This window comes from Leptidea sinapis, chromosome 6 (genome assembly GCF_905404315.1).
Source record: "Leptidea sinapis chromosome 6, ilLepSina1.1, whole genome shotgun sequence".
In the NCBI taxonomy this organism is placed as follows: domain Eukaryota; kingdom Metazoa; phylum Arthropoda; class Insecta; order Lepidoptera; family Pieridae; genus Leptidea; species Leptidea sinapis.
Window position 1 is genome coordinate 13,924,074 of NC_066270.1, and position 26,493 is coordinate 13,950,566.

Genomic DNA, 26,493 nt, shown 5'->3' on the forward strand with positions numbered 1-26,493 from the left:
AAAGTGAAACTTTTATTACATCGTCTCAAACTTTTTCGTATGTGTGTTGCATGTCGCGTGACGGTCGGGCGGCGCCTATAGTTCGCAGCAGCTGACCGTGTAGTGTATAGACTATTACTCATTTGTGCCAGTGCTCCACGCTATTTTGTTTGTTTTTGTCAGTGTTAAATGTAAATTTTATTTGATTTTGGTAAACAGCGACACAGCTAGTGAGTCCAAAAAACTGATCAACGAGGAAAAAGCAAAGAATAATATTTAATTAGCTAGTTTCACTTTTACCATGGTTTCATAAAACCACACAATCCTTTTTTCATATTTTCAGCCAATTCTATATGTCCCTTTATGCATATTTTTTGTGATGTTTCTCCCAAATTTACGGCTTTCAGATTTTTCTCTTTTCTTATGCTATTAAATACTGTTTCGTGATTGAGGCATAAAAGGCATTTATTTTCTCAAAATTGATTCTATCACTTCCTATTTGGTATCATTTCTAATACTATTAATACTACTGCAGCGTTGGAAACAAGTGGCGCTTTGAAAGAGAAGAAGTGTCACAAGAAACTCTCCCAGCATTTTTATACGTTTCTTGATTCAACTAAATGGTAAAATGGAAATAGGCACCATAATATAAGCCTTCTTGATGCAAAATGTTACAAGATTTTGCCGTGTCTTCTTATTTTTATGCCCTAGTAAGGTCAGGCAATGTAAAATATTTAATAGAAGATAAATGTGTGTTCAGTTATTTTACTAGAACAGAACACGAGATATTATAACTGATATGGAGGATTAATGATAATACACTGAACGCCCCCTTCAAATACCAGATGTTTTGACAACTGTGTTCATAGTGTTACTGAAATTTACAAATACCCGCAGAGTATGAGTACATTACAAGTTTAAACTGATCATATGCTTTTTAGAAAGAAGTAACAATGACGAATACAACTTCTATGAACTTAAGTTTCTTGGGCTGAGATCAATAGAGCGTACTTAGATTTTAGTGCGTAGATTTAGATGAGTCTCGTGCCAGATTTTGGCGAAACAACACGTCCTGAGGATGCCTCGTGTAGAGGCGAAACACGTGTCGAATTGTTTAAAGACAAATATTGGCGCAATTAACACTAAAGATAACTCAAATCATTCAACGCCTACTTCAATAAATTTATTTAGATTTTGCTCAAACTTTACTCGTGTAAAACTTAGCTGAGTATAAGCTTAGCATAAAGTTTGATTTCGTTTTTGTAGAAATTTCACAACTGAAATTAGATTTAGCTTAAGCTAAGACAGCCCAATGCAGAAGTCAATTTCGCGTTTCATCACTTTCAGCAAAGTTTTACGTGAGTAAAGTTTGAGCAAAATCTAAATACGCTCTATTGATCTCAGCCTTATTAACAATTAAAATTATTCGAATGCCGAAGACAGCATACGTCACAAATATGTTCATGTGTTTCAACTGTCAAGACACTTGGCCCGTGGGGCCCAGAGGCGCGGAGAATGTTCAAAATACTATATTCGCGCCTTAATAAGGCTACTGGAAACCCAAGCGCTAGCAGCTATTTCGGTCAACAGATCAGCATAGCTATCCAACGTGGAAATGCTGCCAGTATTTGTAGTCACTGCTTCATAGTGATAGTTTTTACTTCTAGTAATCATATTAAGTATTGGTAAAAGGGTTCTAGTTTCCGCAATTAAACCAATCAGTTAATTCCATTTTGTGTGAATCATATTAAGTCTTCTAAATACTTGCTAGCTGATGCCCGCGAGTTCATTCGTGGGGATAAAGGGTTTTTAAAAATAATAAGCAAGTGGAATTGATAATCTTCAATCTCATGTCATATTCCAGTTCCGGGACCCGTTTTCTCTCCCATTCCCAACATATTATATGAATCTTATTTCAAGGAAGATTGCTATGGCAAACTAAACCTACTATTAGTATAGCTATATAGCTCATCGACGTGAATTTCAGCTATCACAATTCCCACGGGAACCATGAATTTTAGGACAAAATATTTTATATGCTATGTCCTTCCGCAAGCTCTAGTCTATCGCTGTACCAAATTTCATCAAAATCGGTGCTGTAGCTCCGGCGTAAGAGCGTAACAAACAAACTTACATTCACATTTAAAATATTACTAATATTTTAATATATATGGATATGCTGTGTATAAAACATTACTTGTGAAGTATTGATTTTATTACGATCGTAAAATCAATAAACAAGGTAGCGAAAGAGCACAATTATTAACGCATTGAATTTGAAGCTTATCTTAAAAAGCAATTGTCATTATTAACCGTCAAGGTGATTCGTTTCAGTCAATCTTTTTTCATTTATTAATATTATATTACAATTCTTGTTAAGCGGTTATATTCAAAACATAAACATACAGCAGACCATTCTACTATTAATTTTTCTCTGTGCTGAAGTATAATATGATATTGCATCACCTCTTGGCGAGGATTAATAGTGTGAGGCTCCTTTGCACAGGATGCCGGCTAGATTATGGATACCACAACGGCGCCTATTTGCCAAAAACATTTCAATATCTAGATATTGAAATGTTTACTAATGTAAGCATTACCTTGAATCGATTCAGAGAAACAGTGGGCTATCTTATTTGGCGTTTTATTGACAATCTAAACTAGATTCTTGTGTCCACAGAGTAGTTTGAAAAGATTGTATATCTGTTCTATGATTGAGTGCATATTATAAAATGACCAACATATCTTAATTACTTTTACCTGCATGGTTCAGCTAAATCTTTATTTAGTTATTATAAATAACCTACATATTATATCGGGTAGTGTTTCGACGCATCTGGGATTGCTTCTAAAGTCCTTTAAAATTCTCTCCCTTACTCTACTCTTGTAAGATCTCATATGCTTTGAGACCACTGCAATGTAGGTACTAAAGGTTATAAAAAGTATCAAAAGGGACCAAATGTGAGGCATAAGTGGCTGGCTGACTTAGAAGTCTAATTTACAGATTTATAATACGGTGGAAGTAAAATTTTGAAATTTGGAAAATGTAAGTTATGCATTTTAGAGATGTAGGTAAAACTCATCACTATCACAAGTTTCTTATTCAAACTCATTAGAACCATTTCTATTATACATGAAGCAAATATATTTAGAATAAATGCCCGTTTCATAGTTAATGACTTACTACCCGGGTACATTATATTCTATGGAGTCTGGACCTAAAGTTAATGACGTCACAATATCGCTTTGTTACGGCATGCAAAGCAAGTATCACTAGAATATTATTATTAATAAATAAATAAATAATGATTTATTTTTTTTAGTATTCTTGTCAATGAAAGCATGTAGGTTAAGTACAAAGGGTGTATACTCGTATATTTCTGATAGAACTATTAACGGCCGTTCCCAATATTCAGTCTATCTCTTACTTGAGATAAAAATCGTAACTATCGTTGACTTTTCTGTCCCAGTAAACTTATCGACGGTAGCTCACCTTATCCGTGCACGCTGTCTGTCAATTCAAATTCAAATTCAAATATTTTTATTCAAAATAGGATGTGAAATCACTTATTGAAAGTCAAAAAAACTACCACCCATTGCAAAATGAATGCCTCAGACCTGAGAAGAATGGGCGCAACAAACTCAGCGGGCTCAGTTTTTTTTTTTTTGGGACGCTTATACGTTTACCAGCGCTAGAAGTTTGTATGGAAATAGCAATTCACGCGTCCCAATATAAGGCGATAAGAATGACTTATCAGGTATATTGGGACAGCTTCAGATTATTGACAGCTAATTACTGACAGTAGAAGGTAGTAATTTATCTCTATCTGTAGATATAATGGGAACGGCCGTTAAACAACAGAAACTACAGAACTTTGAACAACAAAAGTCAAAACGTAACAAAGAAAACTTCAAAAAGAAAGCAGTTATAGCACGAAAATATCACGACGTGTACCTAACGGCTATGAAACTGCAAGCCGTACTGACGCAACAAGACAAGCACGAGGGGGTGAATGGGAAACAGGAGGGGGCATTACGTTCCAGCGAAGTCCAGAGATATAGAATCCATGTAATAACAATATACAAACTTTAATGTCTAATTAAGACACACAGCGCCATCTATAGATGATATTATTTCTTTCACTGAATTAATGTCAAGGTTTAGAATAATTCGTTTACATCAACGATTAGGTACTTGTGCACGTCTTACTACGAATGCATTTTGCCGTATCTAAATACCGAGACAATGCTATGCGCAATTTAAATTCATTCTGTATGCTTCTATTGATTGTAACTGATTTAACCGACTTCAAAAAGGAGGAGGTTATCAATTCGATCGGTATTTTTTTATGTATGTACACCGATTACTCTGAGATTTATGATCCGATAGTTCGATGCAGAATGGATGCCATTTGGTGCAATAAAAATTTTACATAGTTTGGAAAACTAGTTTTTATTTTATGAACATTTTTGTTTACCTCGATGATATAATTGTTTTTTGTGTACGGCTATTTTAGGAGTTTTCATTCAGTTTGATTATATATTATAATTATTAACTGACACTAAAAAGTAGGAAATAAAAAAAAACTACGTTTAGAAAAACCAACTTCAAAAACTGAAAAGTATAAAAAATCTAAAAATTTTATTTAATACACCTTTACCTTTCATATTCATAATATGTTATATTAATAATTTTCAAGCTAACTTTTTTATGCATATTTTGTACTTCAATAAAGTTATTTACAACATATCAATTTATACGTTACTTGGTCTTTTTGCGTGCAAAATTATCACGAAATATAAGCATGAAAACTCGGTTCCAAGACAGGCCAAGAATAAGGAAGAGTAATCTCGGAAGGACCGCTCCTAATAACACAATCGTAATGTCCTATAACATATATTTAAAATAGTCGATTTGGGCATATTTTGGAACTCTGCATCGATTTTCTAGCGCAAAATAAAAAATTATTTAAATATTTTCTTGTGTCTCGATAAATGTTAGCATAAAATTAATCTTGATTATTTTTATTTTCATTCACAATTATATTTTCTTTCTTGACCGATGACGGCTATAATCATGTATAACATTGCCAGGTTCATGGACATCTTACTTGCCTATTAAGATCTTAATGATATTTAGTGTTTATGTATAGTATAGTGTTTTCTCTGCAAAAGAGAGCTGTTCGTGCTATATATCAGCTTGGTTATAGACAGTCTCGCAATGAAAAATTTAAATAAATAAATGTTATGTCTGTGCATGAAAATTTTATATACGTTCACAAAAATTATCACCTTTTTGCTCTTATAGGTGATTTTCATTATTACAACACTAGACTTAAGGGATTGCTTGTAACTTATTCTGTTATTATTATCAATAAATAGACTGAAATGTTTTATTAAAAAATGGCTCTGTGGTAAATCCTACTACTCCACAACTGAATATCTAAGTGATCGGACAGCAAGCGACTAGATTAGGATTATTTTATATCAATAGCAATGACAATAGTACAATATTGTACATTTGATTAAAAAGAGCGCAAAAAAAGAATGCTGGGAGTTTCTTGTGCCGCTTCTTCTCTCTCAGTGCGCCATTTATTTCCGAAGCGGTAGTAGTATCAAGTATATTAGAAATGACATCAAAAAGAATAATTCTAATGGAATCAATTTTGAGAAAATAAATGCCTTTTATAATTTGAAATGGTTTAATACATTATTTGAGTTTTATTTTATTTGAATAACACCTATAATTCATGAGTAATTCAATAAATAAATAATTGTAAAGCGTACAATAAATTGTTTTAATTCATTCATAGTTCACGTTGATAGTCACTAATTAAAACAATCACTGGATTGTGGCCGTGAGATACTTACAACTAATTGCTTTTAATCCAATAAGAACTAGCTTAATATAAATTGCGTAGAAATAAATTTAATGTTATATTAATGGAAATAAGGGACGACACGAGCAGGACGTTCACCTGATGGTGCAATCACCGTATCAATATACGCCCTGGGCATTACAATGCAGTGCCGCTCTGTATTCTTGAAAAACCTCAAAAATTCTGAGCGGCACTATAATTGCGCTCGTCACCTTGAGACATAAGATGTTAAGTCTCATTTGCCGAGTAATTTCACTAGCTACGGCGCACTTCAGACCGAAACACAATAATGTTTACGCATTACTGTTTCACGGCAGAAATAGGTGCCGTTGTAGTACCCAAAATCTAGCCGGCATTCTTCGGAAAGGAGCCTCCCACTGGTAACACACATACTACATGAAACTGCCTAATTATGAGCTGTTAACAATCAACACAAAAGTATATATTATAGACAATCGCAAATCTGTTTTTGAATCTTAGATAAAGAATGTTTGGTTTTTCATTTAATGCATACTTTATTCGCTCGCGTTATTCGTAATTTTTTTAAAGTAGTTTAAATACAGTCAAGTTTTAACTAACATCAAATAAATCAAGTCAAATCAAAATCTCTTTATTCATTCTGGTCCATTAAATGACGCTTATGAATGTCAAAAGTTTTTTCCCACTTACAATAATTTCGGCAAAGGTGCAGTCGTAATTAAAAGGAGTTGCTAAAAACCCTCTGCCACTTTTCAAAATGAATATTTGTATTTAAATAAAACACTTTTTAAAGTATTAAAACCCGTGTAATTTAGTTAACCCCCCTGAAAACGAGATCTGGAAAGGTCTTCAAACGTTACCTAAAATAATAATAAAAATGTACTTTTACGCAAAAATCTAATGAATAAACAAAGTTACAATTACACGCGTTTTAATAACTTAAAAAGTATTTTATTTAAATGTATAACACTCGGGTTAGTCAAAGAAATTACTTTGAACATTTATAGCTTGATTGTATTAAAATTTGTTTTAATTACAATCTATTTAAAGTAACGTAACAAAAATACTCAATCGTCATGACTACACGAGTATGTTAAAATTAAATGTTAATTAATTTAAGAAAAACCATAAGAGTTATGGAATCATAGATGCATCAATCCACATACTGAAAATAAATAAAGGTATTTAATGTAATAAGAGAACCAAAGTCACCGATATAGCCCAAATGATTGCGAAACTGAAGTAGCAGTGGGCAGGGCACATAGTTCGACGGACAGATGGCCGTTGAGGCAGTAAAGTCCTCGAATGGCGACTATGTACCGGAAGTCGCAGTGTTGGTAGACCCCCACAAGATGGACCGACGATCTGGTCAAGATCGCCGGAATACGTTGGATGAGGGCAGCGCAGGATCGATCGTCGTGGAAATCTTTGGGGGAGGCCTTTGTCCAGCAGTGAACGTCTTCCGGCTGATGATGATTATTCGAGCACTGTATTAACAATTATATAAATATATAAGACAACTTTAAATTTTGACAACATGAAGCAGAGGTCCCGTTGAAAAGATCATACAATTACCATCCTACAAGTTGTATAGAAACAATTGGATATATGTTAACTATGGGTGATTAGATTCAAACTCTTTATATAAACAAAAATTAAAAAAAAATAAAGTATCGCTTAACTTCGTTCCTACGTCTCAAAATCCTAACAAACATGAATTTATTTCTATAACGAACAATCATACTAAGCGGTCTACTGCAGTTTTTATCTTATCTTGAAAGAAAATGATTAAAATACTATCTAGGTAGGTGATAAGGTTCCTGTAAAACAGAAGAAAATATATATGTTTGAAAACGAGTTTTTTTTTTGTTGTCATATTTGTTTAGAGTATTGGTAATCCATCAATCAGCTTAAACCAAAATACAATAAAAGAAGAGAAAATATTTTTTAATAAACTCCATTACAAGAAAAGGTTTATGGGCACAAAAAATGATTTATGTAGGTCATATCTACATTTTATCACTTCACATGAAACATTTTTCTAAGCGAGTAACTAAAAATTTCACATATTTTTAGCGAATCCAACATGCCTAGAAAATATAACATGCCATTTTGAATTTATTTTTAATATTTTGGGTAAGGGTTGCCAACCGTACTCAATAAAAAAACCGACTTAAAAAACTCAAAAGTAAATAAAAACTTAATAGAGTACCTATTAATTTAGTACACTTTTATGCAATTTACCTTTAATTTTAATAAAATACTATTATTTGTATGTGTTACCCATTGATAGGGTTTTTTCTATTAAGTTATTTTATACTTTACTGAGAGTTTTTTTTTATTTCTTACCTTTTAGTGTAATTAATCAGGTAAACTATAACCCCCTTATTCATAATGGACCGCTAACTAAAAACGGCTGCTACAGAGTGTTATTTTTCATTCTCACTTTGGTCAATAGATGAAGACAGAGTGAGAATTAGCAATGATTTAAGTTAGCAGACTATTATGAATAAGGGGGTAAGATTTCATTGCATTTTATTGTTATATATTAACTAGTAATTTTTTAAAGTAGCTATTTCACTTTCTTGTGAGACACTAAAATATAGTGAAAAACTTTTGTGAGCTATGAATTATATATCGGCAAACAGGTTAATAATAATAATATATGATCGAACTATTTGAAAACTCCTGAAAAACCAGTACACAAAGAATAATAATATAATTCACGTAAACAAAAATATACATAAAAATGCCAAACATTGTCCAAACTATGCCAATTGGACCAAATGGCAAACGTTCCGCATCAAACTAAAGAACAATCACGAAAATTGGATCATAAGTCTGAGCGTAATCGGTGTACATACATAAAAAATTTAGCAAATGAATTGAGAACCTCCTCCTTTTCGAAGTCATTTAAAAATAGATTTTTGTACTCTATTTCAGGTATATGTATTCTATAATCTATAACAGTAATGGAGTACACTTAAATACTTTTAACATATACCGAGATTTTCGCACATTCCAGCAATACACATTATTATAACTCAAAAATATATTTGCACTGAATACACTGGTTGATAACATCCGAAACCATAAAATTTCATCTATTCAGAATGAAGTCAGGGCAAAATTTTATAAATTCAAAAAATATTTATAGATATTAAAAAAAATTAAATCCATGATTCCTTTTTTTATGATCTGTATGTACTCATTTTTATCCTCGCTGAAAGATACTCTACTTCTGACAAAAAAAGTTGACAGCCCTGAGCACCAAGAATGAAAGAATTCGAATATCAAAATAAACTAATGATTTAATGAGAAAACACAATAATGATTGTTACACTTCAATGTTTCACATAACAATAACATCATTAAATTTCAATTACTAAAGAAACATATACATATGCTACACTTTTAAGCAATACACTTCTATTATGTCGGGCATGACATTACAAATAAGTGTATTAAAATGTAGAGTCAGTAAAAAAAGCTACAATATAATATATTGAAGTATTGGTTATCAATTAAGTGATTTATGTGTAATAAACAAAGAACTCACCCAAGTTTATTTGATGATAGTGAAGTAAAATAAAGTTTTATTGTTGAATTTTTGTGCAGACCGTGAAGTACGGCCATACGCCGGCTTGTATTGCCGGACGATGACTGAACGCTTACCTCACGAGTCACCACCAATTGCCAACTTGCCACATACTCTGTGATGCACAACTGACCACTCCATAAGCCTCTTTAAAACATCTTCGAGCGAACCTCATCATTGCTATAACCGCACAAAACGCCTATAAGGCTCGTTTTTATGTAGCCTGATATTGTAAAAGCAATTAGAAATTTTTGCCATGTTTACTTTTTCAACGACGCCTCTAAAGGTATTGTTTGTTTTTTAAGCTTACAAATACCGTCGTGTATGACAAGCACTTTTTATATTATAATTACAAGCTGCCCGAACAGACTTCGTTCGATGTTAATTTCCAAGTGATGCCGTTCTTTATGTATCAACATGCATTTTAAATCTGTATTATCTTCGAAAGTTTTCGTTTGAAATTACATGCTGTACATACAAGGAACCCTTTTAATCTATATTAAATGAACAATGTATTAAAGGTACTTATTTGAATACATATTAATGCTGTATTACTTAAAATTGCTTCGTAAATAATCCATTATTTCTCGTAAAAAGTAAAGAATAAAAAATGCTTATTGTGGGTTATCCCTAAGAGAGGTCATTTTGTAGACCTTTTTAAGATGTACAATATTGTAGTAAATTATTTTTCACATCTCCAGCACTAAAAAGGCGCTATTGCTACGTGAAAAAAGAGTTTTTCGTGCGAGCGTGAGGCAAAGTGATTTAAATTTCGAACCCCACGTGACCGTACATCCGGGAAATTACTCCGCGTTAAAAAAATAAACAATGCGATCCGGTGCGTTCCGAAATTCATTTTAGCCTAGCGTATTATCTCATTGTCGCAAAAATTTATATGTTGCTTATCGAAATTTAGTTTTTTAAATTTTTACTTTTGATTTTTTTACGAGTATTTGATATTTATAGTAAACAATGTTAAATATTATCTTAATTGTTTCTCTTACTATAACCTATAACACTTTTCTCGCTAGTCGAGGTGAAAATTTGTATGTTTCACACGAGAGCAAATTTTTTTTTGTCTCGTGCCTTTAAATCGCTCACTCCTTCAGTAGTCTATATAATATACATATGATTCTAAGAATCATTAATTTCTAGACTACTTTGCCAATTCGTCATTTAAAAACAGCACTCGCGGCAAAAAATAACTTTGCTCACTTGTTGAACAAATAACTATTGATCTATCTCGTAGAGTTCAGCCAGCGTTTGCAATGTAAGTGTAAAATTATGTGTGTATTGAAGACATCATATTAGAAACCTCTAAAATGATCTGTGTTTCTCTACTATATTATGCATTTTTTATACATATGAAACTTCCTCTAGAATCACTCTATCTATAAAAAATTACATCAAAATTCATTGCGTCGTTTTAAAGATAGGCATACATAGGGACAGACGGACAGATTCTCATTTGTTTATACAAATTGTGTTTAGTTATTATATTTATACTAAAAGGTTTTAATTTTAACCTAAGATATTAAAATTGATTGATATGCGTAAGTTCAGAATAGATTACGATTATTTTATTATGAAGTTCATCTCAATTGTATATTTTGAAAAAAAAAAATGATATTATTATGTTTTCTTATATAAGGGACAAGATGAGCAGGACGTTCAGCTGATGGTAATTGATCCGCCCTGCCCATTCCAATGCAGTGCCACTCAGGATGCTTGAACAACCCCAAAAAATCTGAGCGGCACTACAATTACACTCGTCACCTTGAAACATAAGATGTTAAGTCTCATTTGCCCAGTAATTTCACTGGCTACGGCGCCCTTCAGACCGAAACACAATAATGATTACACATTACTGTTTCTCGGCAGAAATAAGCGCCGTTGTGGTACCCAAAATCTAGCCGGGGCCACTGGTGTTTATTTGCCACTTAGGTTCTTGCTTCTTACTTACTTACTTCTTCTCTTCACCTTTTCGTTTCTTTTCGTGGCGTTAAATATAAAAAGAACATAAAACTTAACTGATTAAGTGCTTTTATAAATAACATTTGCTAATCCTGCTAATATTAAAAATCCGAGTGACTTCATGAGGTTACAATCTTTTTAGTGGAACCCACGACACTTACAGTTTGGTTAATAATTTTTAACTTAGGCTGCTTGTGGGGCCCGGTCAACCTGTTATAGTTAAAAAAACAGTGTATTTGTTGGATGCAATTACTAATTATGACAGTAATCACGACCATCATGTTCACGAAGCATCCTTACACAAACAATGAATTCAAGCTCTAAAGGTTGATGCATCTAATATACGAAAATTTATATTCATACAGTTAATTATTTAGTAGTTTTGATGAATCAATTTATGTAATAAAAAAATATATATTGGATGCGGCACCTTACAAACTAATTTGTTTACATATTACAGCCATTGTAAAATACTCTATTGATAGAAAAGAGTGGCCGTTGAGTTTATTTGTGTGTTCTTCTCACGAGCTCTACTTTTTCCGAACATGTGATAGATTCAGTAGTTTAAAAGAAATATTGATAGTGACGATACTATACACATTCACATACAGACTTACTCACACAAATACACACATCGTCACACACACACCATCACCTTGTTAGTGTTAAGTAGGCACCTACTTAATGATTATAGATATAGAAGAGCGGGATCTTCTAACACAGGTCAGGTTTGTCACCTAAAAGAAGGTCTGAATCATGTACCTTTGGTACCAATATAGATATTTGAATTTGAACTTGATTCAAAAGCGCTTAACTTAAGCCTAATCGAATATAGTTTATTTGACTTTGACTAACGCACTTTTACTAGCTTGGCATCCATGTATGACTACAACGGTACCCGAGAACGTGATTTTCATACAATTTAACAAGTCATATTGAATTGACACTCCGCAAACTCATCAAAGACCGATCACAATACAATAACTTAAACAGTGTGTCCTACTTTTATTAACTTGGTATGTATGTTTTAATGTAACAAAATCTTTATATAATAAAAGGTTTTTTATAGTAAAACTAGCTGACCCAGCAAACGTTGTATTGCCGATAATAAAATCGAGATACAAAAGTAACTGTTGAACGTAGATGGGTGAAAATTTGAAGTTGTATGTATTTTTGAAAATAAAAAAAATATTGGCGTGTACCACCCTTAACATTTAGGGGGATGAAAAATAGATGTTGTACGATTCTCAGACCTACCCAATATGCACTCAAAATTTCATGAGAATCGGTCAAGCCGTTTCGAAGGAGTTTAACTACAAACACCGCGACATGAGAATATTATATATATTAGATACATTTTTTTAGTCTCACCATTCCTACTTTAAAATTATTGAAAATTATTTTCTCCTTTTTTAACTATTATTAATATAGCACTAGTATTATATAAAAACGATTCCTATTCTTTTTGGGACACTTAAACTTTACTACGAAAATTTTGTATGAGTTTTAAGAGTCGATATATTGTGTATTAGCTATGTGGGGGGTGCCGCTAAGAACCTCGCCTAATTATCCTCTATATAATCTACTAAGCCTTAACGGCCTTACAAATAAACTTGATATTATATAACTTTAAACCAAGTTTATAAGTAACAATTATCCATGTGTTTAAACGCGTACATATTTATTTATTATCTTAGCAGTGATCTGGCAGAGCATGTATGAGTGTGCGTGTCTGATATGTTTGTGTGAGTGTGTGTTTTGAAAGAAGAGTGTGTTAGAGTCTTACAGGTAATAATAATATAAATATTGATGAAAATATTGTGCTGTTTTGTAATGGAGATCCGTAAATTAATTAAACTGCTATGTCTCTAGTCATTCCCTCATGACTGAGGATCGTGGTCATCAACAAGTGGTCCACACTTGGATTAAACTATTTATTGCCATTAGCTTCTGTCTATCGTGGTCCTGATGACGGAGCTAAACCTCGGGGACCTGCAGTCTTTTATTTGGTCAGTCCATCTGGTAGGAGATCGGCCTCGGGCTTGCTTGCCATTTGTGTTCCCAACTACGATCAATTTCTCCAGGCTCTCATTGCTACTGCTATATACATATAAACTGAAATAAAATTTTATTCATTCACAAAAATGAGCTAGTTAACAACGAAATATATATAAATAGTGAGGTATGAATAATATAACGGAAAAAGTTTTTGTTAAGAAGATAGTTTAATATACTTTTTAGGGTATTATTACGAATGCCAAGGAAGGTTAATGTCCTCAAAAGGTCATTGTACTATGCCTTTGTAGACAAGTTGTTATAAAAGCTCGATGCAAACTTTATAAATGTTAAAAGTATTCATTAAGTTAAGAATAGTTGGTAAGATTATTTGTAGTGTGTGTTGAAGTTAGACAATGTAGATCGGTACTTAGTTAACTTTAAAGTTAAATTTGCATGCTTTAGATTTTTTTTAAATCCAGACGCTTGTGATCATGCTTCTGGTAATAATAAGTTTAAAAAATAATTAAGTGGTTTCTTTTAAAATATTTTAAGCAACCAGTTGCAAATTATATGGTAAAAATATCTTTAACATAAATTTTGATATAGCGCCATCTATTGTGACTTAGTGGTACTAATTCGACTTTTCTGGTTTACTTCTCATTATTTGAAGTTGTCATTAGTTCATCATATTGATAAGAGATGGAGCTGTTTCGGTAAAGAAAATAATTCTTCCGATTTTGTTGAGATTATTGAAGCTTGCAAATATTTTGATTTTGCTCTCGATATTTCCATTATATCAATACACGTGAATAATTCTAGTAATGATTATGAAAATGTAAGTAATAAGAGACAGAAGTCGTTGAGTAGAAATACTACAGTCAAATTGATATAGCTAGTTGATAACATTTAAATATTCGATGGTGGTGACTAAATTTAACTACTCCTACAGGAATTCTGGTGAACATAAGTAGATTAAAAGTTATTAACTTAAATCATCATTTATGCGTCTAGATAGACTATGACAGGTGTCGAAAGAAAATGAGTTTAGAACTAACCTCTATTTTGAGCAATTCACGTACACTAAAACCGCGTACTCTGCGCATGTTTTATAGACAGATAAGAGGCGTAGCTTATCAGTTTGTTCGTCAGTCAAGGAGGTTAATTCCAAATTGTCGCATAATTTATTAGCTTTCAATCAATGAAGACGTATTATTCGTAGCTAGCAGTAATTCTATTTGGCTTATTTGTAATGGAGTAGACGTAAGAAAATACTTTGTGTTATATACAACTGATATAAAAAGACCGGTTCATCGGGATGTTACATTGGTAGAACATAAAATAAATACAAAAAAATGGATGCACTTGGTCGGAACTCATTTTGGAAATGAAACAAAAACATAAAAAAAAATGCAGCGGACGAACTGCGAGTGTAGCTTGTCACGCTCACTAAAGTAATATTCCCGGCCTGTTTTTTTCGGTTTTCTAACAGCCAGAGACTCTATCTAGATGTATAAATTATCGAGGGTTAATAACACATGCCTCACTTTAATACTCTCTCAGTTACAACGACTTTTTTTGATTATCTATGTTTATCATGTGAGGTAAAATTTAATGAATTAATAACTACCAGATTTCATCAATTTGGCGCAGCCGTTCTCTTCATACGAGGTCATATAGACTGACAGAAAACAATATAAAGAAAATATTAAGTATTTTACCACAAATATTGAAAATAAAAAATACAGAAAAACTACAGATCTACATAATAAAGTAAGAGATAATGATATAATCCATTTTATTATTAAATCCATTGGGATTTGAAGTATTTGTGGCGTGACTGTCATTAAATCTCTTTATACTTAATGTTTCTATGCGACAGACTCAATTAAATTGGACTTGATTGACACGCGAACCATCCATTGTTGTAAAAATTACGTCCTCGTATTGAAAGCCGTCTAAATGACCGCTGTCAATCTCTGGTTGTGTTCTGTGCAGAGCTACTTGTACTATTACATATTATTCTTTGGAATAGCGTGAAGACTCGTGTATACGACTTGACAGACCGGTAATACGTGACGACGGAACAGAAAAAACTAGTTTTTACTGTTCTGTGCGTGACCAATTTTGAATTGTCTTTGTGTGCATTAGCTAGATAATTATTTAAAATAGTAAATGAAAATGATTTTTGTAGTTATAATTCTTTAGGCGCGTTATGATAAAAATGATGAGAGTGAAATTTTAAGATGCGAAGATGCGAGAAGTAGGTCGCTAAAATTTTCTGACGTTTGCGACACTCGTTATTTTTTTTTTTTCGTTTCTTCGTCTATTATTAGGATCAGAAAAGGGTTCAAGCCAGTAGAGCCATATTCGTTATTTAATTATTTATTGTCAAGACCATCTTTGCAAGATTTTTACAATATTGTTGTTTCTACAAACGTAGAATAGCACGAGGAATAAAAAAATTTAAGGATTTTTGCTTTGTAAGGCCAAAGAAGGGTGAACATTTTTTTGTTAACGTAAACTTATAAAAGAATTAGTAAATGGTCATACAATGATGGTACGGGGTCGCAAACTTTGCGATACGCAAGAAAACTTCTTCATACTCAATAATGAGCTTATTCCAAGCGTGCCTGACTGTTTACGACTTGCCAATCTAAATGGGTTACATTAAAAGTAGATTCTTACATTAAAGTAGAGGCCTAAACAAAATAAAACTCAATATTACAAACAGCATACTTACTGTAATTATTAAGGTTGTCTGGCCACGCGTGTCTGTCCGTTTGAGTTGTTTTGTTCTAGACGAAGCTATCCCGCTCAAGGTCACGCGTGGCCAGTGTAGGTACCTGCTATTACATTTGGCTTGGCACCTACTTCAAAGCTATTATATGTAGCACATATAAATAATAGTTTTTATTAATATTAAAGGTAAATAATATTAATATAACATCAACCTGAATTAAAAACCCCAAAAAAATCCGTACACAAAAAACAATTATATCATCCACGTATTTTATAAAATTTTCATAAAAAATGTTCATAAAATGAAAACTACTGGGCCAAACTACACTGGCCTTCAAAAGTAAGTATCACACTTTTAAAATTGGGATAACGTTTTAAGTTCACAAGATATACTTTCGAAATAAAAAGGACTCCAAAGAGAATTTAATTTTGTACATCAAAACTTTATAGTCGGTAACCTTCTTTTAAGAATTGGCAGAAAAAAAACTTCAAAAACAAAACCATTCCTTTTTCAAAGTGGACGTTTCCGAATTACAATTTTACCATTTACATTTTTCTTTCTGTTTTAAATTTTTTTCAAGATCGATGGGTCTTGTTTTAAAAATTTATGCTAAAAAGCACATAACATTTATTTATCATGCCTCTTTCAGTTGAAGAATGTGCTAGGATCATGGCTTTTCTGGAACTAGGCATCATTATGCGTCGCACTGCAAGAATGGTGGGTGTGACGGTACGAACGGTCCAGAAGGTAAAGCGAAGGTACGAAGAGACTGGACACCATCTGAGGAGACCTTGTAATGGCAGACCCAGGTGTACCAGTGCCCGAGAAGATCGTTATATTATTTCCACTGTGTTAAGAAATCGCCACCAAAATGCAGTTGAAGTCCAGCAACAGCTACTTCAGACCCGGAGGGACTACATTAGTGACAGTACAGTGAGAAGAAGACTTGCTGAAGCAAATTTGAAACCCCGAAGACCAGCGAGTGGCCCAAAACTCGAGAGACAGCATCGAGTAGCGAGACTGCGATACGCCCACACATGCAGTGGGATGAAAAAGAATGGTCAAGAATTTTGTTTGTAGATGAGTCTCGATTCTCCCTTTACACTTCTGATGGAAGGCGAAGTGTTTACAGGCGACCTGGTGAGCGATAACTTCAAGCCTGCATCTCAGAAAGAGTCCAATACGGTGGAGGCAGTGTACATGTATGGGCTGGCATATCTTCAGAAGGTCGCACAGAGCTAGTAGCCATAGAAAATGGCACCCTCACTGGGCAAAGATATGCTCAAGAGATTCTCAATGAGTATGCAGGGCCGTATTTAGCAAATATAGGTGATGGATCGATGCGATGATAATGCCCGGCCACACACGGCTCATATCGTACAAGAGTATATTCAGGAGGTCGGTATCAGCGTGATGGCTTGGCCATCAAGAAGTCCTGATCTCAACCCGATTGAACACGCCTGGGATGAGCTTGGGAGGCTAGTCAGAAATCGCAGACCACCACCTACTACCCTCAGAGCACTAAAGCAGGCCCTGGTAGAAGAATGGGAGAATATTCCCCAACATCGGCTCCAAAACCTAGTGTTCAGTATGCCAAACCGGCTCGAAGCTGTAATCAGAGCTCGAGGAGGCAATACCAGTTATTAAAAATTAAATAACATGTAATACATTTTAGTTGAATTTTTTTACACTATACTAAAAATGTCTATTTTCATTGTTTTATCTTTTTTAAGTTAAAAATGTTACTAATGTATAATTTTAGTTTCTAAGCCTATAAAATTTGCAACAAAACGTTTTTAATCTTAAATCTCTACCTTCTATAGTTAAGAAAAAAAAATTAATTTGAAAAGTGTGATACTTACTTTTGCAGGCCAGTGTATGTAAATGGGATATATTCCGAATCGACTAAAGACATACATAAAAAACCTCCTCCTTTTTGAAGTCGGTTAAAAAGTAAATTCTCTTTCCTTCTCTATCTTGCTGTAGAGACACTGAGATAAGTTAGAGATTTTTTTTACTCTTGCGTGCTTTGTTGGTATATTCGCCAGTATAGTTTAACTTAAAAGTTACACTATACTGGCTATGGACTATGGTTCTGAGCGACCGAGGGCCATTACAATGCAGTGTCACTCAGGATTCTTGAAAAACCCAAAAATTTTGATCGGAAAAAAAAACAACAAATTCAAATTCAAAAAAGGAGCCTACCACTCACTGCAGAGATAACCCACATCTCTACGCAAGATAAAAGTCGTAAACCATCAAGTCGATCGGAGATGACATGATCGTCATTGATGTCTCTTCGTTGGTTGCAATCACAGAAAAAATACTAAATTTGTGTGAAGTGGCGAGGCAAGCTGTTGAAATAACAGCTCTAGCTGACTTTAGGTGTAGGTATATAACCAATATTAGAGAACCTTTATGATAAACTTTGAAAGGGACCAATTTTGAAGGGAATTACTGGCAGATGACTCAAAATAAACAGCGACAACAATTTATTAAGTGATCAGCAGAAACAAGTTTTCAATAATAAAAGACATTAAAGGAAACTGTTAAGAGTGAAACAGGCTGGAGGAAGCACGTACAATGTAGTCACGAACGCAATCTCAAGAGAAAACAGTATCTGTAACAATATTGTGCAATAAAACCAATATTAGAACAAGGTGTAGCATTCGACATGTTCACTCGTAATATGGGGAAATAGCACAAGCGGTAACATTTACTAAATCTACCTAAACTTATATAAAAACTACAAATAAACAAAAAAAAAAATATTTCGTAGGTAAATAGCATTACCCTTGAAATATGTCATTTTTTCATACAGCTCGTTCGGAAGGCAGATTTCCTTAGAGAAGAACGAGCAAGAAACTCTAAGGTTGCTCTTTTCAAAACAGAATTGTATTACAGGTTATTATTTTCAATTTTATTTTACAAATCATTTCAATTACAATATATGCAAAGTGATGCAACAAAAACACACAAACGTCAATTACTAAATGCCTTACACGAGTAAGTCAAAAATGTAAACTAATAAGTAAAAACATAGTTATAGTTATTGAGTACATTCTTAAAGTACAATACAGTAGATGTATCAATCCACACATACCATTAATAAAATAAAGGCATTATGCGAGCATTTTATTAGTTATTATATAAACAATTTATAATAACTTTAATTTAAAAAAATAAAGAAAATAAATGAAATAAAGAACACATAAATCAGATTTCCCGGTGAGAGGATCATCCAGCCACCACAAGCCGCGCCCGTGCATGATGTATGGACCAGCCATCGCCTCCCTCGACCATATTTTAGGGAAGGAAACGACCCACACCACGTCGCCGCCACAAGCAGTGGCATTAAGAACTATGAAAAAAAAAGTTCATAAATCTTACAGATTATTTCCACCGAAGCTTTCCAGTTAGTAGTCAAGGACACTTGTGATGGTAATTCCCCACTCTTCCAGTTTACATCCCAAAAGATTTAATATCTCTAATTACAAACTTGTATTTTGTGTCCTATGCAAGTAAATCTTATATATGTTAAAAAAAGCCATTATTCAAGGAAATTAGAACGCTTAACTAGATAAGTACTACAATTTTCTTATATTTCAGAATCTTAATTTCAGACCGACTGTTAAAAGCTCAAATAATAAAATCATCACGGCTATATCTGACGATATCAGGAGCCCTATATATAAACGATGGATACCTGTTCACATGGAGAATAACAAAAAATAAATTGGACTTGTAATGAATATTATGAATTTTTATATTTTGGACACCACACCCCTATACAATGTTGGTTTTCTAGATTTTAAGTTTAATAAGAATTAATGTTAACTATGGGACGTTATTGGCCTGAAATTAAATAATAATAATAATAATTATTATTATTATTATTATTATTATTATTGTATGCGCTGGATCTAGGTGAAAATTTTAATTAGGAAGCCGGTGTAAGGAAATAAGACAGGGGGACTTACCAGAGCAGCAGCTATTCTTCCACCACGTGCCGGGTCGCGAATTTCCCTCTTTATTTTGTAGACGTTTTCTTTGAGTGGCCACTCTTCCTTCCCGAATTCGATAATGATGAAACAAGGGATCACAAGACACTTGATCACGAGATTACACGTAAGGAGACGATTAATGAGTTATCACGGCGCGCGTTGACAATTTCAATACTTGATCAATACAAGTTCAATACTCCTTCAATACTAACTAAGTAATTACTCCTCGCGGAACGCATCGATCCGCTGCGCTCGCGCTACTCCGTAAGTGGGAGGGATAGGGTGCAGGTAGGAAAGAGAAGGAATTAGTGCAACTCTTTGTGCACCCACAATATTTAATTCATTAGTAAATTAATTAATTAATGCGGTGACTGTTTCACTATTTATAAAAACCCTTTAGGCATATTTGGCCTAAACATGCCCCCCAGTTTGATGGAACCCAGTTCTTTCAACCAACCTAATTAAGTTAAAAGTTAATTAAAGTTAATTGTACAACAATGTTACTTATAACTATTGACTTATTTAATATAATAATCTAATTTTTATTTTAAGCTACTATTATTTTATGTTAATACTAAGTGGACTGTATGTAATTATTGAGATGGAAGTGGATATAATTTGACTACCGGTCGGCGATATACACCGGACTTAGTACGTACATCGACAACCCTCACAACCCCGTCTTTACCGGGAAATATCTTTTCAATTATACCCAGAGGCCAATCTAAAGGTGGACTATTATCTGAGTACAACAATACAATGGTACCTTCTTTAATTTGTGACGTATTGCTCAACCATTTATTACGACACTGCAATGTATTTAAGTACTCTAACTTCCATCGTCTCCAGAATGACTGCAATAGACTGTCAATCATACGCTTCCTGTCTATAATATTCACATCTCTAGGAATCGATTCAGAAGGAAACGACTTTAAGGGCGTTAAAGTTAGAAAATGAGCCGGGGTTAATGGCAACGGCTCAGAAGGGTCTGAACTAAGGACAGACAGAGGCCTGGTATTCAGCACCGCCTCGATCTGCGTTAAGAGGGTATTCATTTCTTCTACAGTAAGTAGCTGAAGACCAACTACCTTTTGCAAATGCATTTTTACACTCCGAATATTACCTTCCCATATACCACCAAAGTGTGGAGATGCAGGTGGATTAAGTTTCCACTCAATTGCATTGCCTGAAAGCTCTGATGTTAGCTTATTATTATATTCTTGTGATGACGTTAATTTGTATATTTCGTCCAAGTATGACTTGGCGCCAATAAAATTAGTACCGCAATCACTATAAACGAATTTAATGGGGCCACGTCGTGCTATAAAACGTTTAAAAGAATTTAAAAATGATTCTGTACTTAAGTCGCTCGACAATTCTATATGCACCGCTTTAGTGACGAGGCACACAAAAAGGCAAATGTTCTGACTACGAACACCACGCTTACGATAAGGAATAACGCGTAAGGGACCCGCATAGTCGACTCCGGTGTGAAAGAATGCCTTAGCTTCCTGTACTCTGGCTGCAGGCAAATCTGCCATTGCAGGAAATTCATTTTTAGGTTTAAATTTAAAACAAATATTACATAATTGTACTCGTTTACGAACAATATTTCGAGCAGACAATATCCAATATTTTTGACGTAATATTGACATTAATAATTGAGGTCCAGTATGCAAATATTTTTGGTGATAATGATCTATTATTAAATTTACAATATGATCACGTGGGGGAAGTAATATAGGATGTTGACTATCGTAGGGCAAATCGGCATTACTCAAACGTCCGCCGACGCGAAAAATACCATTATGCACAAACGCTTTCAATTTTTGAAAGGCAGGTGACAATGTTTTATTACACTGTATTTTACTGAATTCATCATGAAAGTAATAACGTTGCAATTCCTTTATAATTGTTAATTCCGCGTAATCTAAATGGGTAACTTGAAAGGTTTTGGGTAATTTCTTCAAAAACCGTAATATATAAACTACAATTCTAATTAATTTATTCCAAGACGAAACTCTTAATGCAAGAGAAAGTATAAGAGGAAGCTCAATCTTATCTACTGAAACTAAAACAGTAGGCTTTCTTTCAGGGACATCAATATCAGTAGTCTGATTATATTCGCTAATAGGCCACTGGGACATAGGCAGATCGGCAAAGCGCGGACCATGGTACCACAGTGGATGAGCAGCCAGTTGTGCTGGAGTAAGGCCACGCGACAAACAGTCGGCAGGATTTTCTTTACCTGATATAAAATAGAAGTTACTAGGAAACAACAGGGTTTGAATTTTAGCAACCCTATTCGCCACAAACGTATGCCAACGAGATGCTGGTGCATTGATCCATGCTAAAGCTACCATGCTATCCGTGAATGCATAAATATTATTAATTTTTATACGCTGCGAATATGTCTTGATAACTGAACGCATTAATTTAGCTAAAATTAAATTACCGCAAAGTTCTAATCTAGCCAATGAAACGGTACGTATAGGAGCTACTCTAGATTTAGCACAAATTAAATTAGTTAAGAATTTATTTTCATTCGGAAAATAAATATGAAGATAAATGACTCCACCATAGGCTTTCTCGGAAGCGTCCGCGAAACCTAAGACACTAACAACGCACTGTGGGTCGTATCCTACAAAACGCGGAATTTTAACGGTTTCCAGAACATGTAATTCCGACTCAATTTGGCGCCACAAAGAAACTATTTTTTGTGGTGGCTTTTCATCCCAATCAATGTGTTCACTCCACAATGATTGAATAATTAATTTTCCCAGTAGAGTGACTGGGGCCACCAATCCCATTAAGTCCCATATTCGGGCAATAGTGGATAAAATATTACGTTTCGTGCATTCACATTCACGAATGTTTACTGTGAACGCAAAAACATCTTCAGACGGTAGCCATCGTAGGCCTAATATTTTTATCGAATCGTCAGGGCTGAACTCGACATCAGACGAGACCCGAGCGGAGGATGGTATGCTTTTAGAAAATTTAACTAAATCGAACCCGCCAGCATGGAACAACTCAACTAATTGTTGAGATAACTCGATGCCTTCGCGAGGGATTCCGCAAGAGGTGGCAAGGTCATCCATAAATATGTCACGCTCAGCAACGGGAGCCGCGGCCGGAAAAAGCGAGCCTTCGTCGGTTATCAATTGACGAACCGTTCGTATTGCGAGGTACGGGCTACAACATAAACCGAATGGTACCCTCGTTACTTGAAACAAGCGAAGCGGCTGATTATTGTTTTCTCGGTATAAAACCATTTGATACGGTCTATCTTCATTTTTCACTAAAATCCTTAAAAACATTTGTTTAATGTCAGCATTGATCGCTATTGGAAACAGTCTAAAATTCAATATAATTTTAAACAAATCATTTTGAAGATTTGGTCCAACATGCAACATATCATTGAGTGACAACCCTGATGATGTCTTCATACTTGCATCGAGTACCACACGTAATTTTGTAGTACTTTTATCAGGTCGCAAGACAACGTGATGTGGTATGACATAATGAGAATTAAACGAATTATTATTTGTGATGGGTGCTAAATAGCCCTTTTCTAAATATTCACTAAATACTCTATGATATTCTGAATGAATATCTACGTTCGATAATAATTTACGCTCTAAAGACAAATACCGACGCGTAGCTGCCTGTAACGAGTTCCCTAATTTACTCGGATCATCCTTGAACGGCAATGCAACAATGTAGCGACCGCAATGATCACGCGCGGTGGTCTCGGAATAAAAATTCTCACATTCTTGTTCTTCCGACGAAAGTATATTCGCTTTAGGTACGTCTTCCAATTCGAAAAAACGACCAACGGATTTTTCAAAATAATTATTGTAATCTAATGTGCAATAAGTGTGAATATCAGTCTCGGGGTATAAAACCGGAGCCTGACCGTAAATAATAAACCCAAATAAGGTTTCGATAGCCACGGGTTCGTTCATACCACGGGCAATAATATTTGGTCGTATTATACGAGCGAAGAAATCGGACCCAACTAATAAGTCGATATCACTAGGTTCTGAATAAGAACAATCGGCTAATTGAATGCCTTTTAAATATTCTAGACGTTCGGAATCAATTGAAGCGGACGGTAACTCGCCGGTAATACGATGAGTCACTAAAGGCTTAATAGTAAAAGAAATGGAATCGTCCAAACGTGAACGTAAAGTAATATTAGTATATCCTTCAATAGGATTCGTTAAGTCACCTACTCCATAAACATATTTTGTGGGGGAGGGCAATAGTTGTAAATTTAATTTCTTACAACAATTAAGTGTAATTAAATCCCTTTGCGACGCGCTGTCCACTAAAATCCGAACGGTGTTTTTATTTCCCGCGCAATCAATAACGTTACATTGCGCGGTACCGAGTAGAATAGTATGACCAGGCGATAGTGCGCGCGGTACGTCGGCGCTCGGATTAATGGCACACAAAGAAATAGATTGTGGCGATGCGGCCGTCTCATGCGCAGCTTGCGATGAACTAACATTAGTGGCAAAGCTGGCATTTGTTATCCGTTCACTCAGTATTTTCGAGTGAGGTTCGCGATTTAATTCAGACGTAAAATGAAGAAGTGAATGATGACTCCGTGAACATTGCGTACACGTCGATTTAGAAGTACAGTGACGAACTGTGTGTTCTTTACTTAGACAATTGACACAGCCTTTATTTAATTTAATAAAATCAAAACGCTCCGTGGGCGATAATGCATTAAATTTCTTACAAAACCGCAACTGAAAATGTTCTGTATTACCACAGCAATAGCATTTGTTTTGATCTTTAATAACAAAAGTCTTACTAATTTTATTATAATTATTACTATTGGGACGAGAAGTTGAAAAGGACGTACTATTCTTTACCGACTTGTAACTAGACTGCCTCGTACCTACAATATTATTAGCTCGTTGTAAAATATGTGACTGATTACGAATAAAGTCTATAAATTGCGAACATGATGGAAGTTTAACTGAAGTACCGTGATGCATTTCAAACGATTTCAAAATATTTAAGCCAACCTTTTTTGAACCTAAATGAATAAAAATAAAATCTTCCAAATTATCTAAATTTAATTGTTTTAACGAACTAATTAGAGATGAATATTTATCTATGAAGTTATCTAGACTATTAGAACAATCTTCGTTAACGGAAGGTAAGTTTAACAGCTTATCGAAGTACGATGCAGCCAGTACGCGTTTGTCGTTATATTTATTAATTAATGTCTGCCAAAGAACCGAATAGTTTTCAGCCGTTGGCATAAAACCCTGACAAATAGTTAATGCCTTTCCCGTTAATTTACCCATTAAATATTGAATTTTCTCATTGTCATTTAGTTCTATATTTTCGTGAATACTTGACTTGAATGTTTCATAAAATATTGGCCAATTTTCTAATTCGCCATTAAAAGACATTAATTCAAGCCTCGGTAATTTTGGGCTTGACTTGTGAAACGCCATTTTGGTTTCACAGGTATTGTGCGTATTGGGACGCGATGACAACTGCGAGTATTTGAATCTAACAGACGCATATAGGTCTTCAAAAGCGAGCATGGCTGCATAATTTGGCTCACCAGCGTTTACTTCTGAAGCTAACAACTCATTACGTTCGTCTAATGTACGTACAAAGTCCGATCGAATAATGTCGATCGTACTAGCCTTAGACAAAAATGTGTCTATTTTATCGGCAGTATCCAACTTCGCAATACTATCGTACATATCCTGCATACGTGTAAAGTAGGCCTTTACTTTAATTTCTAACCTACGTAAATTACGGTCAAATATTTGTTCTTTTGATTTAGAAGTGGCCATCGCTAATTAGATATCTACTGATTGATGTAATGTTAAGTAAGTAACAGTGAAACAGCCAACGTATTAAGTATTAACAATTTAATATGGCGGCCGACTAACAGAATTAACAAATTTAAGTTAGATATCCCTGGCCGAAGTGACCAAAAAATGTGTATGCGCTGGATCTAGGTGAAAATTTTAATTAGGAAGCCGGTGTAAGGAAATAAGACAGGGGGACTTACCAGAGCAGCAGCTATTCTTCCACCACGTGCCGGGTCGCGAATTTCCCTCTTTATTTTGTAGACGTTTTCTTTGAGTGGCCACTCTTCCTTCCCGAATTCGATAATGATGAAACAAGGGATCACAAGACACTTGATCACGAGATTACACGTAAGGAGACGATTAATGAGTTATCACGGCGCGCGTTGACAATTTCAATACTTGATCAATACAAGTTCAATACTCCTTCAATACTAACTAAGTAATTACTCCTCGCGGAACGCATCGATCCGCTGCGCTCGCGCTACTCAAT

At 34.3% G+C, this 26,493-nt stretch overlaps 1 protein-coding gene across 3 annotated transcripts in view; it reads right to left on the reverse strand.

Annotated features, from left to right (window-relative positions):
- The window catches only part of LOC126964995 (angiotensin-converting enzyme-like), a 65,286-nt gene that overhangs the window by 23,705 nt on the left and 15,088 nt on the right, over window positions 1-26,493 (reverse strand). Inside the window, exon 1 of one of the 3 annotated variants that reach the window (XM_050808389.1) lies at window positions 9,397-9,561. The exons of the other annotated variants lie outside the window; for them this stretch is intronic. The gene's annotated coding sequence lies outside the window, so the exon portion shown is untranslated. Of the gene's footprint in view, window positions 1-9,396; window positions 9,562-26,493 lie in introns of those variants that run through there. 3 annotated transcript variants of the gene reach the window in all.